Source organism: Leptonotus elevatus, chromosome 6 (genome assembly GCF_054856555.1).
Source record: "Leptonotus elevatus isolate MCC_2025b chromosome 6, RoL_Lele_1.0, whole genome shotgun sequence".
In the NCBI taxonomy this organism is placed as follows: domain Eukaryota; kingdom Metazoa; phylum Chordata; class Actinopteri; order Syngnathiformes; family Syngnathidae; genus Leptonotus; species Leptonotus elevatus.
The window spans coordinates 20,348,435-20,363,730 of NC_141244.1; the positions used below are offsets into that span (position 1 = coordinate 20,348,435).

Consider the following 15,296-nt stretch of genomic DNA (forward strand, 5'->3'; position numbering starts at 1 on the left):
TCTTTCAAGTGAGGAATTCCTCTCAAAATAAAAATAAATAAAAGTAAATGTTAATATTCTTCTCAAAATTAAAAATAAATAAAATACAACTTTAAAAAAAAAATCCAACATAAGAAAGAAAATGAAAAACTACATAAAAATAAATGAATTAAATAATAAAAAAAGAATAATGTTTAACAAAAATCTGAAATAGCCGCAGAATACTCAGACTTCTTGACACAAAGACACAAACAAAGTCTTTCTGGTGTAGAATTCTTCTCAAAATTAAATATATATATTTATATATATATGTAAAAATAAATGTAAATATTCATCTCAAAATTTAAAAAAATCATAAAATAAAAGTAAACTTTAAAAAGCAACAATATAAGAATGAAAATGAAAAACTGCATAAAAAATAAATGAATTGAATTAAAAATAGAAATAATAATGTTCAATAAAAACAACCAAAAAATAAAAATAAAAAATGTTAATAATATTCTTCTCAAAATTAAAAATAAATAAATCAATCAAAGTAAAAAAAAATAAAAAATCCAAGCTTCCAAGTCCGACAAATTGCAAAAACGATATCCAAAAATGTTTTGTTGATCCCAACCCGGGATGCATATGATGCTAGCTAGCCAGCTAACTATTGATGAGCTAACAAAAAAAAAAACAGCAGTCGTCCATGCTGACCCTCCATCTCGTCCATGTTTGCAATCTTTTGTGCAACAGTGGCAACATCGTCATTGTATCGTTGCGCTTTTCTTCCTGAGCTCGTTAATCAAGGCTGAGCTGAGTCAAGGTGAAGGGGCGAAGGGCCTTCAATAACCCCTGCAGCCGTTTTGGTGACCCGATGGTCTGATGCTGTTATGAAAATGTCGATACTAGTAGTTTACCATTAGGTTCGTAGTCCTGCTATTTACTCCCTCCACTATTTTGAGGTGTAATTCCACTTTATTGTGTTTACAACGATGGAGTTTAAAAGAAGAAGAGAAAACAGGAAGGATTTCAAGATAAGCCCCGTTTTTGCTGACGATATTAAAAAGAGATTATTGACTGCCTCAGTACTCTTACATCGGTACACTGCGCAATATTTCTGTTTTATCCACTGCTCTTCTTGCTTTTTGAATATATGAAATGTGTGTAAAGTTTGATAGTAAGTGAACAATTTGACAAAAAAACGAGGCTTCAAGCTCTGTATTGCAACTCCCAGTTAAAGTTTAAGTTCAAATATTTGGACGTTGGCCAGCCATCATATCCATATCAAACTTCATAACAATGTGATAATATATTGATATTCTCTCTTGCATGGATCTATCTTTGTTTATTTGAGTTCATTTCAAATCCACCCCCATTCCCCAATACACACACACAGTCCGCACATGGAACCCCCCCCCGATCCGGCGTTGAAGTCAATGCTTAACCACATTTGAGCTTATCAAACACTTCCGTCAACAGCGGTAGCTAGCGCACACAAACTACTTCCCCTCTCGCTTCCTCTTCCTCCTGTCTTGTCATCAGCACCATAGAGCCCCCCCCCCCCCCCCACACGACGTCCACCCCCCACCCCGTCCCTACATTTCCACAGCGGCAGGCAGCTCTTATCTGAACTCTAACCTACGATGGGCTCAGATAGCAGCCAGGGTTCACACTCGAACAAATCACTTAGCGGGAAACACGACGCCTCAGGTGACGGCTCGCAGCGTTAGCATTAGCACCGCTTTCCTCTTAACAAGCTGGGGCATGGATTTATTGCATGACATATGAAAAATACAACTATATTAGTATGTAAGAACATGGATGGGAATCAACCAACCAGGGGTTCAAATAAATTTTCTTTTTGGAAACCTCAACATACCTCACCAGTTTTTCTTGACTTGTCCATCATAAGAGGCTGCACAAAAAAGTCTAAAAAAAACTGTAAAATAAGTCAGCCATTTTGGTTTAACAAAGCAACTTTTTGGCGAATCCCCTTAGTAGTGCCCCTTGGACAGTTATAAAAAAGAAAAAGAAAAGAAAAGCAGCCCCCTGAAACCAGTTTTACCAATCAACATGAAATTTGGTGGACTTGTCTATCATCAGAGGCTGCACAAAAAAGTCTCAAGGACCCTTGCCTAAAACTGTAAAATAAGTCAGCCATTTTGGTGTAACAAAGCAACTTTTGGCAAATCCCCTTATAGTGCACTTTGACAGTAAAAAATAAAATAAAATAATGCAGCCCCTGAAACCAGTTTTACCGATCAACATGAAATTTGGTGGACTTGTCCACCATAACAGGATGCACAAAAAAGCCTCAAGAACCCATGCATAAAACTATAAAATAAGTCAGCCATTTTGGTTTAACAAAGCAACTTTTAGTAGTGCGCTTTGACAGTTAAAAACAAAAAACAAAACAGCCCCTGAGACCAGTTTTACCGATCAACATGAAATTTGGTGGACTTGTCCATCATCAGAGGCTGCACAAAAAAGTCTCAAAGACCCTTGCCTATAACTGTAAAATAAAACCATTTTGGTTTAACAAAGCAACTTTTTGGCGAATCCCCTCAGTAGTTGGACAGTTATTTCAATTTTAAAAAAGCAGCCCCTGAAACCAGCTTCACCGATCAACATAAAATTTGGTGGACTTGTTCATCATCAGAGGATACACAAAAAAGTCTCAAGGACCCATACCTAAAACTGACAACTAAGTCAGCCATTTTGATTTAACAAAGCAACTTTTGGCAAATCCCCTTATAGTGCGCTTTGACAATTTAAAACAAAAAACAAAACAGCCCCTGAGATCAGTTTTAAGGATCAATATGAAATTTGGTGGACTTGTCCACCATAAGAGGATGCACAAAAAAGTCTCAAGGTCCCATGCCTGAATTTAATCAGCAAGTTGGCTATTGTGGTTTGAAGCCGTTTTGTTGGATGGATTCCAGCACTCTTTGACAAACTATCTTTTCCACAGTCATTTATGAAGTTGGCGTGTGCATACGTGTAGGTGTAGGTGTGTGTGTGTGTGTGTGTGTGTGTGTTGTTATGTTCTTATCACTGAGTGTTAAGCAATGCTGCAGGTTAAAGGGTCTGAGTGAGTGTGTGTTCATACCAGGAGGGTAATTACGGGCTCGGTGCACAGTCCAGACAAATTACAGAGGATCACACAAACATACACGCGTGCGCACACACACAACAAATGCACACGCACACCTTAGGGCCACAGGAAGTGTGTCACCAAAGTCCACGAGAAAGCGATAAAGGCAACACACACACGAAAGTGACTCATGTCAACACACAAAAAGGCAAACTGTTTGCTGGTTAATATTTAGTTGCTCATGTGATCAGAAACAAGAGTGATGAGTTCCAACCTCATGAAAATGATGCGAAATGATGTTGTCACGCAAACTGTTAATAACTCAGTTGAGACACAAGCAGTCAATCACTGACAAAGCACACACACTTTATGGTGTTGGAACAAGGTGAGCTGTGTTTGCACACACACACGCGCACTCACGCGCACGGTTTGTGAAACAGAAAGCATGAAGGCCAAGGGCTCGTGTCCTGCTACACCTTCATAAAATATGTCAGCAGGTCACGCGCACACGAGAATCCACGCGCACGACCCTATGGATACTTTGAATGTGATTGGCTTTGGGATGATCTTTCTAATGGCTGCTGGTCATGTGACACACACACCCACACACACACACACACACACACACACAGACCGTTAGCCATCGTCCCCGCGAGTCTGTGTCTGGCACCTCGTCTTGTTGTTCTTTCACTGCTGTTGACTCCCTTTGGTCAATGTGTGTGGGTTGTGTGTGTGTGTGTGGGGAGGCAAACAGCTGATGGGCCAAATTGATTCTAATTGACACAGAGAACACACAGATTGAGTGGGAACGCAACCCACCCACCAACTAGTGCAGGTAAAGAACACACACACACACACACAGTAGAAATAACAGCGGAGACACAAAGTCTGGCTCCGTATTTAAACTCGCCGTGTTTGTCTTTCTGTTTCACTCATCTTTATTGCTCTGCTGTTTATCTACAAAAGGAGCAAACCATTCCCACTCTCATTTAGTAGGAGTTGCTCTTTAAAAAAAATAAAATAAATACACAATCGTTTGAGTATCTTCAAATGGTGGAAAGCGGCCCGAGTCCCAACCAAGTCGAGGTCTCTTGCGGGTTAGCGGTGAATTGCTGTTTGAGAGAGTTTGTGTGCCATCACGCCATTTTCTTTTTAAAAATCCCACAGGCCACAGTGTACTGTGTACACAGCGTGTTATGATCATGTGACCGTAATGAGCCAATCAAACAATTTGTTTACTGAAAGAGATTTGCCAGAGTGATCACATAGTTGGCTTGTTCAGGAGTTCAGAAAAAAAATGACATTTTAGAAATGAATGGAATGCCAGCATAAAACTAGTAGGTCTCATACGTTGCTAGCTATGTAACTAGAAAAATAGTTAGCGATAGAAAGAGAGAGAGAGAGAGAGAGAGAGAGAGAGACCAAAATAATTAGCGAAAGAAAGAGAGAGAGAGAGAGAGAGAGAGAGAGACAGAGAGAGCAACATGCTAAAGTAGCTTAGCATCAAGATGCCTATTTGATGGATTAACATGCTACCACCTCAATGCAAGAGAGGCTAGTTTGCTTGATAGCTAGATACAGTAGCTAGCTAGTTGGTTATCATGTGGCTAGCTAGCTACCCACATCATAAATTAGATAGACAGACAGACAGATAGATAGATAGATAGATAGATAGATAGATAGATAGATAGATAGATAGATAGATAGATAGATAGATAGATAGATAGATAGATAGATAGATGGATAGATGGATAGATGGATAGATGTAAATAGATGCTGGAGTTGAGTTTAGAGTGAGAGTGACAAAAGAGGTGACAGCTTTTTAATGACACCTCTCACACATAGAGGAATTCAGGGAGTGTGTGTGAGTGTGTGTGTTTGTGCATATATATAAACACTGTATATGCATGTAAGTGTGTTTTTGTTAAGAGCGCGTGCCCGGGCATCGACCCGACCCTGACCTAGTGCCGCCATGTTGTACACATGAATGCTTTCAAGCCTCTTTGTTGCTGGTGTGCGTGCGTGTGTATTTGTGTGTGTGTGAAATTCAAGGCGTTTGAGCTATCCCAAGCGGCCGGTCATCAGCGAGTTCACCTGTCGTGCGGCATGAAGCCCAAAGCAAGCAGGGTGGCAGCTGAAGGGGTCAAAGTGCATCGCAGAGTGTGCGCGTGTGTGTGTTTATGCATGTGTGTGTTTGTGTCATCTATTGTTATTTTTTCTCCTCTTTCAAGACCTATACCCTGCATTGGGTAATTCTAGCCTTTTTATAGGTGCTCTTTTGCCACACACACGCACGCTCACACATACTCGGGCACACGCACACACACACACACACATATATACTGTGTAACGTAGAAGTGAAAGCTGCTGCTGTCCATCCTTAACAACCCCTTCCCCCTTTCTCTTGACCAGCCACTGTGTAGATCAGCTTTCACACACGCACACACAAGCACACACACACATGCACGCATATCAATCAATCGATTTTTCTGCATCCATCTTTCTGTCATCTATCCATCCGTCCGTCCGTCTATTATCCATCCATCCATCCATCATCTGTCTGTTATCCATCCATCGATCTGTCCATCATTATCCATCCATCCATCTGTTTGTCTATTATCCATCCATCCATCCATCCATTTGTATATCTATTATCCATTAATCCATCCATCCATCCATCTGTCCATCCACCCATCCATCCATCCATCAATTTGTCCGTCTATTATCTGTCCATCCATCCATCCATCAACCTGTCCATCTATTATGCATCCATCCATCATCCACCCAACTGTCTGTCCATCATCCATCCATCTATCATCCATCTGTCTGTCTGTCCATCATCCATTGATCAATCTGTCTGTTATCCTTCCATCCATCCATCCATCCATCCATCCATTTGTCCATCATTATCCATCCATTCATCCCTCCATCCATCTGTCCATCTATTATCCATCCATCCATCCATCATACATCCTTCTGTCCATCCATCCACAATTACATTCAGTTCAAGCCATCAACACTACTTTTATTAATTAAAAAAAAAAACCTTTATTTTAATCGATCTTTCCAGCTACATGGACTTATGGCTGCTCACCGACAAGATACACTGCGTGTGTGTTTGTGTGTGTGCAGCCCCTGCCTGGGCCTCTATTCCTGTCCACTGGCAGGGTTCAAAGGTGACAGCATTTACAAGCTGCAACTGAATACACAAGTCAAGGTGAAGCGAGGGGGGGGGGGGGGGTCTAAGAGTGGTATTGTGTTTTTGTGTGTGTGTGTGTGTGTTCCGAATATGTCTCCATTTATTTGAGAGAAATTGTGTTGTCCCATCATGATTGTGTGACATGAACGTTTGTGTATTGTAAACAATCGCATCCCAATTGTGCGAGTCCAGGGTGAGTTTCAGCGAGAAATGAAAACACACACACACAGCACGCACGCACGTCGACGCTCTTGTCATGGGCTCATCCTCGCCACGCTCCAGATCGATTCCCAGGACAGCTGCTGTTCAGACAGGTGTGTGTGCGTGCGTGTGTGTATGATATAAATGTTGGAAACATGAAAGCGCGTGCGCGTGAGTGTGCTCGTGGCATTCTTCTCTATTTGGAGTCTCATCTGAGATTTGAGCTGACCTGCAAGACAACTGACTAAACTGTATGTGTGTGCGTTCGTGTCAGCAGAAATCTGTGCGCGTGTACGAGTGTGTGTAAGTGGCACATTACAACCTCATTAACACTTCATTTCACCGGCACGCTCAACAGCGTTCCGGCGCACGCTGGCCGGCTGCCACAGCCTGCCTGTCAAGGTCTGCGTGTTCCTCTATCATGGTCGAAATTGTCAGTACGACACGGGAGAAAAAATCATTTCTGATGCCGGTTTATTGACGACATGTTTATTCAGGACCAAAAGTCCCATTCAAAGATGTTGAAACTCAAAGCGAGTCACCGGCGCACCCTCCAAACCCCGAGGCCAGAAAGGAAGTTCTTGGGCGGACAGTAGATGTTATCTGGCGGCGCTCTGGAGCGCTGCATCGTGGGAAAAAAAAAGTCAGTCAATCGGATGCCTTCAGGACGGCAACACAGGAAGGATGCCATAAGTGGCCGCTTCCATGGAAATCGCGCCCGCGCCCTCACCCCGCCGCAAGTGAACTTTTTACCCTTGACGAAGACGCCTCGACAGGCCCGGGCTGCCTGTCCCCGCCCACATCCCCACCGGCGCCGCATGTGGTCCGGCTCGAGAAAGTGGAAGACGTAAAACCGCACTTCAAACGCGCGTTGGCTTTCAGCGGATGACAAAACATTTCCTCGCCGGCAAAAAGCAGCTGATGGATGGCGAGTCCTGAAGGTTTATACAGACTCCGTGTTTAGACTGTTTGGACTGCGGCCTCTTGTTAACGTCCTCCCGGCTACAAACACACTGACATGTGATTTATAGAAAAGAGCCATTGGAGGAAACACAGCGGGATAAATCAAACGCACCCTTTAGAGTACAGGTCCCTCCACACGAAATCCAAAAAGAAGCAAGTGTGCCAGACAGATTTGGGGTTTTCCCTTTTTTTTTTCTTATGTCCTTGAATGTGTCGTCCATCCACTCGCGCCATTAGGAGCCTGGTGGTCCAAAACGCCCAGAGGGAAGAAAGGATGGATGGATGGATGCATAGATAGATAGATTTTATGAAAAAATATTACTTTTACCAACCATTTGCGTGAGAAATGCAAATATTGCAAGATGCTTAATAATCTACTGCCCACCCCTGCTTTAGTCAAGATAATCTTTCTTTGAAGTTTTTTCTGGAATCTTCTCTGATGTAAAGAGGTCAGCAGAACCAGGTCTGGCGAGACCCCCGTTAGCCGCTTAACTAGGGGGGGAAAGCAGCCCTTAGGTTCGATGATGCTTTGTGTGCACGCAGGTGTGTGTGTGTGTGTGTGTGTGTGTGTGCACAGAGATAGTGGTTGACCTTGTAGGCTGTCAAGTATTAGCAGGTTAATATCATCCGTAAGGTTGAGAAGTGCGACCTCAGTCACCCTGCAAACTGTCCAATGAACCTGACGACCCGGCTGGACCCTCGCCCCCTCCTCGCTAGATTACACCAAGTGGGCGGACCCTAGGCGATGAACTCTGAACCCTTTGGAAACATTTCTCGACGTCCTGTGAAACGTCAAAATGTATTTGAGGCATTTTTATTCAATACAGTTTCATACGTGTTTTATTTTATTTTTTTAAAGTTTTTTTCTTCGTTCACCCAATTTTCCAGAGACTAGTTGACTAGTCTCAAAAGGTTCCAGGTCATACTGAAGTTTGCAAAAGAAGATCGTAGGGGTCTTAAGAGTTGTGAGGCGGGGGTTGGCGGCTCAAAGGGGATCAGGGGATGAACCTCGTGAACCAACGCTGCCCTTGGTTCGTCCTTTAAACGCACGGGGGAAAAAAACTGCAGCGAGTGACTATTTATAGCTGTTATTTATTTTTAGCTTTATACTGTATTTATAAAAAGCAGTGAGATATCGCCGAGTCGTCACTTTGGAATCAGGTTCAGTCACATGCTGTTATCTAACGCTGATGAAGTCGCTTCCTGTCACTAAAGGTCCTCACAAAAAACGTGTACAAGTGTGTGTGTGTGCGTGTGTGCGTGTGTGTGTCCGGCAGGTTTAATCAGCGAAGGCCTTGTCCAGGATAAATTTGTGGCCCCCAGCCTCCTAATTCATCCTGGGCCCTGTTGCCAGCGGCCTTGGGCCACTAATGAAACCTGCCAAGGTTAACCAGAGCCACACACACATACACACACATACATACACGCACACACATACACGCACACACTCGACTTCCTTGTTGCTAAATTACAAAGCACTGTTATCCAACATGGCCTCATGCTTGCAGGTTGATGGATCGCTGCGCTTGTGTGTTTTTTGTTGCAGTTTTTTTTTTTTTTTGCTCAAGGACATTTATTTTTTGTTTATTTTTAGGGATTTAACTATCAACCTGCTTTGAAAGTGTAACTGACCTCCAATGTCAGGTAATTTCAAATTTTAACCAAAAATCTGCCTTGTCGGGGGAAAAAAAACAAGCATCATTTAATCCTGCAATTGATTTGAGTTGCTCGTTCTGGTCTTCCCACCTTGGCCACCGGGGGCGGTATAATACAGTCATGCAGACACAAATGAAGAAGAACACTACGTCTTGTAGCACTACTTGAAGTGACTCAGAAAGATTCTGTATCATAAATCATTTTTTGTATTGTTTCTCTGTACACATCTGATACTACAACGTTTGAGTTCAAATGTTCATTGCTTCTAAAACCACGACAATCGATGCTAATATTAGCATTTGAAAAACATCTAAAAACTCATCTCCTTCAATTGAAATTGATCAGGTTGTTTATTATTATTGCTTGTGGACTGTTTTTCATTGTAGTAATAGAATGGTAGATATTAGCATGGAATTGCTCTAATATTAGCATGCCAAGAGTTACTGAGCTAACATTTACACACTGACTGTGTGTCAAATGTTAGCGATTGAGCGATTCGCTTAAAATAAAAGTAGCTACCTGATAACAAGGCACAACATAAAATGCTTCCTGTATTGAGATTACCGCTCTGCTATATGTTAGCATAAGAGCTCAGAGCTTAGCTTGCTAAATGTTAGCTCAGCAACTGTCAGCATGCTAATATTGGAGCTGCTCTCTTTCGCAATAGTACCTGACTCTATGGCACAACATAAATACATATCAAACTCTGTGTGCCTTTTTCCCCCCTGTACTCCCGATGCTATTTTGCTACAATGTTAGCATACAATCTGTTAGCAACAGTCGTTTGAAACTGGACACTACTTTTTTATTTTTGATCAAAGTTAAAAATAGTTCCACAAGGTAAGCAGAACCTGAAATCAGACTTTCACAAATATTGGTATTCGGACTTGCAACAGTTAGCAGGCTCATTTAAAATATCTGCGGGAATCTTTCTAGTCTTGCTTTTACACGTCTATCTTTTTTTGGGGGGGGGGGGGTAAGGAGGAAGAGAAGAAAGGAGGAGAGAAAGTCAGGCGCTGTGGGCGAGCAATAAATGAAGACATCAAGGGGAGAGCGAGAGAGAGGCCAGATTTCCCAAAGGGGTGCTGATGGACATGCACACGCACACATGCACTTTGCTCATTATTTAGACTTGATTAGCAACTGTCAGATGAGACTAATCAGTGTGCATGTGTGTGTATGATTTAATGCAGGGCTCAGCTGAGTTTGGGGCACGATCAGAAGCCTAATCAAGACCCAGAACACACACACACACACACACACACACACACATTTATTTAGTGTAGCTCCGTATCTGTCATCCTTGCAAATGCTAACAGGTTGGCAGTTCAACAGCAAGTTGCTTTAAGTGTCTGCGCGTGTTTATGTGTGACCTTCTGTCGGTGGCAGCTCTATTACAAATCATACACACCCCCGCACTCGTACACAAAATTACGCACGCTATAGTTGCGTGTCAACATGCCAGCCGACATGTGTAATGTTCCCTCACAGTTACGACTTGACGGTGACTGTTAGCTGGTTTGGCGGCAAGGCCATCATTAACGGGCCAGAGACAGGCTTTTCCTGCTGGAGCCACCGGGCCACGCCCACCACGGTTAGTCTTCTGTCTTTGATGTCGTAAACTGGCGGAAAACCCCCTAACCTAACCCCCAGTCATCCACCCCGACCTGTTGTTTGAGTCAGTAGTCAGGTAGACGACGGCGATCTCACGTGTACTTGAGTCACTGAAGTAAACACCTCAGGAGAGGATGACACCATGTAGTCGCCTTAGAACAGGAAATGCCATATTTGGAAATGTCAGGAACCGCCCACTCAGTTTGGCTGGCAGGTCGTGCAAGGTGAAAGAGAGCAAACCTGCTGGCACTTTCTGAGTATGAGTGCAGGTTAGGAATTCCAGGGATGTGTGTGTGTGCGCGCGTGTGCGTACCCCCCATTGACTGCCCGAAACCCACCCTGGGGGGGCCAAGCTGTTGCAATTCACCATGGATGTTACAGAGCGAGTCGAGCAGTAAAGAGCGTAAAAACACAGCAGATTGTTTTCGTCATTGTTGCACTAAGCCACACCCATAAATACAATCTAGCCAATCGCAACGCAGCAAACAACTGCGGTCTGACGGTGGCAGTTTCTGTTTTTGATGCATCTTAAGACTTTTTAAATCCATTTTTGTTGGCTAAAAGTGACAAATGTAGGTTCTGGATGAAGCGATGACTCTGTCCATCATTTCAGTCAGTGAAAAATCTCTTGGCAACATGTTAGCATGTTAGCTTTCATTGAAGACCAAATTGTCCTGTGATTGGCTGGCAACCAGTCCAGGATGTAGCACACTTCTCTCCTCAAAAGTCAACTAGTCTCTTGAGAGCGTAACATTGGAATGTGAGACAGGCTGGCAGACGGCCGCGGCCGAAGGGTGGACGCCTCCCGCCGGCTTTTCCGCCTGGCAGCGGCGAGAATTTACGCGCCTCTTCGGGGGTCCTCGAGGGTCCTCCTCCTCTTCCATATTGGCGCCGTGCCTCTGGCCGGCCGTAAAGCAGCAGTGGGTTGGAAGACTTTCCAGAGAGAGAGAGAGAGAGAGAGCGCAACATACGCCGCGTAACCCTTCCCGGCCTGCGACATATGTTTTACTGTCTGTCTAAGCATTACACACACACACACATTTACACACATGACCACGCACACACGGGCCCCCTGCCAACACCTCCTCAGGTCAAACAAATCCCTTTCAAATCTGGCCTGCAGCCACCTCGCGGGGGGGGTTAGGTGGGGTGGCAGTGAGCATGCCACTCACTGTGTGTTTGTGCATTCCTTAATGGTCATTTAAACTCTCTGCTGTAATTTGTTGCATTGATGATGTTTTTTTTTTTCTTCCTTAAAACTTGTTAATTAAAGGTTCTATTTTGTTTATCCAATGAAATAATTTGTGAATTGATTTATTCTATATAAATAAATCATAATAAATTAGACGGGTTTCCATCAGGCCGAAAACCTATGTCACATTTGGGCCAATTTCATATTTGATCACAAATCATCAATATACTTTTGGCTATTCAACACGTGTGAGTTATGCTCACAGGAAGCACCTGCAGAAACAAGACTGATAGATAAGATACACTTTTGCTGAGTACGTCTGAATTCAGTACTGAAAGTCAAATTTTGGTGTGCATTTGTTTTCTCATTTGCCAGTCAAACGGTGCGTTTTGTTTGAAACATTGCGAAGTGGAAACTGAAAATGGAGCGTGTCACTCTCACACGATGCGTTAGCACCATTAGCCACTTAGTATGCGGGCTAGAAGAGCTTCATGAGGTCAATCATTAGCAGCAGTGAATCAATGAAATCACTAACAAACCAGCTGGAACAGATGAAGCAATCCCTAACGTCACATGTTTTATTGCATGGAATAATAAGCTAAACTGGTAGCTTGCTAACACTAAATACCCAATGTGGTACACGCTTAGCAACAGTAGCTTACATGATAGCGTTAATGCTAAGTTAAATTATACATACTGTATGTAACTTTCAGTGGCCAATATTTGAAACTATTTCAAGTAATCCCCGTGTAGCAAGTGTATTTTATGTGAGTGACAAATGGCTGAAGTTTTGAACCAACTTTCCGTTACTTATGTTAAGAAGCTATACAGCTATGATCTTCCAGTGAGTGTTGTTGCAAACATTAGCAGCAAACGGGAATATTCATGGGTAATGCTATGCCACAACGACAAATGTAGCTAAGGGATCTGAAGTTAAGAAGCAACTGTTGATAACATTAGCACCAAATATTAAGAAACAATTATGTCAAATGTGACAATGCAGGTGACAATGTTAGCAAATGGCAGCTACGGTAAAGGTCGGCTGTGGCTAGCGTTAGGTTGAAATGACAACAAACCTACTGTGCCTGAAGCATTTAAAGCTAACATCATGTAGTTAATGTTAGCAACAAATATAGCTAAACTCCCGGGACATTCTAATGACATAATTAGAAAACAGAAGTTACCACTACTTAGCATTTGTTTTGTCACAAAAAGTAGCTTGGCAGCATTGTACAAGAGTTCAAGCAAGATAAAAGTAATTGCGGATGTTAACAAGTTGGCAGCACTCGTACAGCTTTTTCAAGCGTTTGTTGTCTAAGGGAGGCTGTTGTCATTGCAACAAAAAGATTAGCTAGGAGTAGCTAGTCGTCTGCTTACGTTAAACGCCACCAGGTCGCACCCGACGGATTTTGGGCTGCGGTCAATCTTGTCTCGTTTGTCCTTTCGCGCCGTTTGAGCAGCTTAAAAGAGGCCAACAAACAAGGCGTGTTGTGCTTGTTCTGCTCCCTGCATTTGTAATCCTAGTCTAGATAGCGCAGACTGGATTAATTAGCTTGATCGGCAGCCCCGACCCCTGACAAAAGACCCTCAAAGTGTAATCTGCTCTCAAAGACGCTGGCCGTCTGTCTCGGCGATAACAAAATGCAATGTAATGACAGAATTTTTTGTACCATTGTGTTAAAAAAGACACATTAGCCACACTGGATAACAACAGTTTGTTCTAAAACAAAACATCTGTGACTGATTATCACTTATTATTGTTATGAAATGTTAAGAGGGGAACATTTAGCAGGCTAACGCTAACTCTTGAATGCCTATTTAGCCATTTACAGTATTGTAAGCACTTAGGAAGACTTTCTTCAATGCAATTTAGATTTCCGGGAAAAAAAATATGTATTCAATATTTGAAGGTCAGATTGAATCTGTAATAAAAGCAAATTCTAAACGCTAAACGAAGTATAAAACTTAAATGTAATTATAAATAGTAACAATGTCTGCCAAATTTTATCAAAAGTTTTTACATGTTTAAAAAAAAAAAAAAAATTACAGATGCTAAATGAAGTCAAACTTACAGCTGTATGAAAAACTTTAATGTCTCTAAAAAACAACAAAGATAGTTGCTAAATATAGTCCAAACCTTAACTGTTAAAAAAAGAAAGAAAACAAGTGGCTGCTCAAAAACCTGTTTTTGAAAAAAAAAACACAACAATGGCTACTAAACGAAGTCAAGAGTTTGTTAAAGGTGTTCAAAAACATGAAAGTCGGCTGCTAAATGGCTATGCTGATGTTGCTAATGATGCTAATAACGTTGACTTTGAGGCGTGAGGCTTGAAAGGAAGTTTGAGCAAACGCTAACAGAGGCCCGTCGGCTTCCATTGTCCCGCCGCTCATTAATGCTAATGCTAGCTGTTTGCGCACAGCGGCTACGTAAACAAACACAGAGTTGGAGTGGATTGGATTGACCCAAGCGTGTGTGCGCGTGTTTGTGTGTGTGTCATACACTGATGCCGTGCACTATAATATACTGTAATATAAAATGCTATAGCATATCATACTATGCTATGCTGTGTTATGTTGATGTATTAAGGGGAATTCCTGGTGAATCACACCAATGTGTTGTTGTCACTGAGTCACTTTCTAGACGGCTAAAATGGATACACGACTTCTTCATTCTTTATTTGTTTTTTTTTCTTAGTTCTTGTCTTTTACTCCTGGCCCTTGACTTCTGTAATTCTTGGTTCCTGTTCCTCTCCTCTGCCTTTTTATGAGCGCTTGTCTTTGTCTTCTTGAGTTGTGGATTGCGGAGTTGTGGATAACAAGATTAGCGATGTTCTCTCATTTTATATTGGATTATTATTATTATTTTTTATTATTTATTGATGATGGCTAATTAAATAGAGCAAGCCTGAGCTTTTACAGAATGTGTGTGTGTGTTTGCGTGTGTGTGTGAGTAAGGGAAAAGGGGGATGATTGTTATATACAGTAGGAAATAAAGTTAAATGTCGGACACACACACACACACACAGTCACACAAATAAGTCCTTTGACAAAAGCTGAGATAAGATCTGAATTGCTGGCAGGTATGTCACACAAATACACACACACACACACACACACACACACACACACACACACACACACACACGCACGCACACTAAAGAGGCCTTTACTTCCATGCCAGTTTAATTAAGCAAGAACAATGGCGGGCCAACACCTGAGGCCAAATATATGACAAACCTTTACTCTCTCTCTCACTCACTCACACACACAAAGACACACAAGGTTGTTGAGTTCAAAGCGTCGCCCCCGGGACGCTGACGGAGGGAAGAAAAGAGGGGCGAGTGAGCGAAAAGAGTGAATGAATGAAAAGAAGCCGAGGTACCTGCAGGGGTCAGAACAGGTGAGCTTTAATGGAG

At 42.5% G+C, this 15,296-nt stretch overlaps 1 protein-coding gene across 1 annotated transcript in view; it reads left to right on the plus strand.

Moving 5' to 3' along the window:
- Nucleotides 1-15,296, plus strand: part of atg5 (ATG5 autophagy related 5 homolog (S. cerevisiae)) — a 79,330-nt gene that overhangs the window by 63,616 nt on the left and 418 nt on the right. The window lies entirely within an intron of this gene.